Source organism: Palaemon carinicauda, chromosome 7 (assembly GCF_036898095.1).
Source record: "Palaemon carinicauda isolate YSFRI2023 chromosome 7, ASM3689809v2, whole genome shotgun sequence".
In the NCBI taxonomy this organism is placed as follows: domain Eukaryota; kingdom Metazoa; phylum Arthropoda; class Malacostraca; order Decapoda; family Palaemonidae; genus Palaemon; species Palaemon carinicauda.
Genome location: NC_090731.1, coordinates 38,618,673 through 38,621,172, shown reverse-complemented (window position 1 = coordinate 38,621,172; position 2,500 = coordinate 38,618,673). Strand labels below are relative to the sequence as shown.

Here is a 2,500-nt window from a genome sequence, read left to right as displayed (position 1 = left end):
TTTACTACTCCCTTAACTGCCCCCAACACTTTGCAACCTTCATTGAGTCTCTGACGTATTTCTGCTTCCACTCCACCATTTGCTGCAACAACAGACCCCAAGTACTTAAACTGATCCACCTCCTCAAGTAACTCTCCATTCAACATGACATTAAACCTTGCACCACCTTCCCTTCTCGTACATCTCATAACCTTACTCTTACCCACATTAACTCTCAACTTCCTTCTCTCACACACCCTTCCAAATTCTGTCACTAGTCGGTCAAGCTTCTCTTCTGTGTCTGCTACCAGTACAGAATCATCCGCAAACAACAACTGATTTACCTCCCATTCATGATCATTCTCGTCTACCAGTTTTAATCCTCGTCCAAGCACTCGAGCATTCACCTCTCTCACCACTCCATCAACATACAAGATAAACAACCACGGCGACATCACACATCCCTGTCTCAGCCCCCCTCTCACCGGAAACCAATCACTCACTTCATTTCCTATTCTAACACATGCTTTACTACCCTTGTAGAAACTTTTCACTGCTTGCAACAACCTTCCACCAACTCCATATAACCTCATCACATTCCACATTGCTTCCCTATCAACTCTATCATATGGTTTCTCCAGATCCATGAACGCAACATACACCTCCTTACCTTTTGCTAAATATTTCTCGCATATCTGCCTAACTGTAAAAATCTGATTCATACAACCCCTACCTCTTCTAAAACCACCCTGTACTTCCAAGATTGCATTCTCTGTTTTATCCTTAATCCTATAAGTCAGTACTCTACCATACACTTTTCCAACTACACTCAACAAACTAATACCTCTTGAATTACAACATTCATGCATATCTCCCTTACCTTTATATAGTGGTACAATACATGCAGAGACCCAGTCTACTGGTACCATTGACAACACAAAACACATATTATACAATCACACCAACCATTCAAGTACAGACATACCCCCTTCCTTCAACATCTCAGCTTTCACACCATCCATACCAGATGCTTTTCCTACTCTCGTTTCATCTAGTGCTCTCCTCACTTCCTCTATTGTAATCTCTCTCTCATTCTCATCTCCCATCACTGGCACCTCAACACCTGCAACAGCAATTATATCTGCCTCCCTATTATCCTCAACATTCAGCAAACTTTCAAAATATTCCGCCCACCTTTTCCTTGCCTCCTCTCCTTTTAATAACCTTCCATTTCCATCTTTCACTGTCTCTTCAATTCTTGCGCCGGCCTTCCTTACTCTCTTCACTTCTTTCCAAAACTTCTTCTTATTCTCTTCATATGACTGACCCAGTCCCTGATCCCACCTCAGGTCAGCTGACCTCTTTGCCTCATGTACCTTGCACTTTACTTCCACCTTTTTCTCTCTATATTTTTCATACTTCTCTATACTATTACTCTGCAGCCATTCTTCAAAAGCCCTCTTTTTCTCTTCCACTTTTACCTTCACTCCTTCACTCCACCATTCACTGCCCTTCCTCATGCTGCCTTCAACCACCTTTTTGCCACATACATCACTTGCAATCCCAAAAAAAAATTTTCTTTGGCTAACTTCCACTCCTCCTCTAAATTACCAGTTTCTCTTACTCTCACCTCGTCATATGCCATTTTCAACCTTTCCTGATATTTACTTTTTACCCCCGGTTTTATTAGCTCTTCAACCCCCTCACTAGCTCCCTTTTACATCCACCCACTCTATTCCCCCACTCTTTTGCTACAACTAATTTTCCTTCCACCAAAAAATGATCAGACATACCGTTAGCCATACCCCTAAACACCTGCACGTCTTTCAATCTTCCAAACATTCTTTTAGTTATCAACACATAATCCATTAATGCCCTTTCTACTATTCTTCCATTTGCCACTCTTACCCATGTATACTTATTTTTATCTTTCTTTTTAAAAAAAGCTAGCACTTATTACCATCTCTTGTTCAACGCACATATCTACTAGTCTCTCACCACTCTCATTTTCACCTGGTACGCCATACTTCGCAATGACACCTTCTACCTCTCCAGCGCCCACTCTAGCATTTAAGTCACCCATAACAACTACGTAATTCCTTCTACCCAGTCCTTCTACACACCTAGTTAATTAATTTCAGAACTCATTCCGCTCTTCTTCACTTTTCTCACTACCTTGCCCATACGCACTGACAAACGCCCAACATTCCCTACCCAACCTAACCCTTACCCACATTAACCTCGATGATATCTCCTTCCATTCCACTACTTTACCTGTCATCCATTCACTCAGCAATAAAGCCACACCCTCTCTCGCTCTTCCCCTTTCAATCCCAGACACTCTACCAGACATTTCACCAAACATCACTTCACCCTTTCCTTTCATCTTTGTCTCACACAAGGCCAATACATCCATCCTTCTACTTCTATACATATAACCTACTGCTGATGCCATATCCTTTAACATGAGAGAGAGAGAGAGAGAGAGAGAGAGAGAGAGAGAGAGAGAGAGAGAGAGAGA

General features: G+C 42.0%; 1 pseudogene; it reads right to left on the bottom strand.

Moving 5' to 3' along the window:
• The window catches only part of LOC137644250 (putative neural-cadherin 2), a 150,212-nt pseudogene that overhangs the window by 33,819 nt on the left and 113,893 nt on the right, over positions 1-2,500 (bottom strand).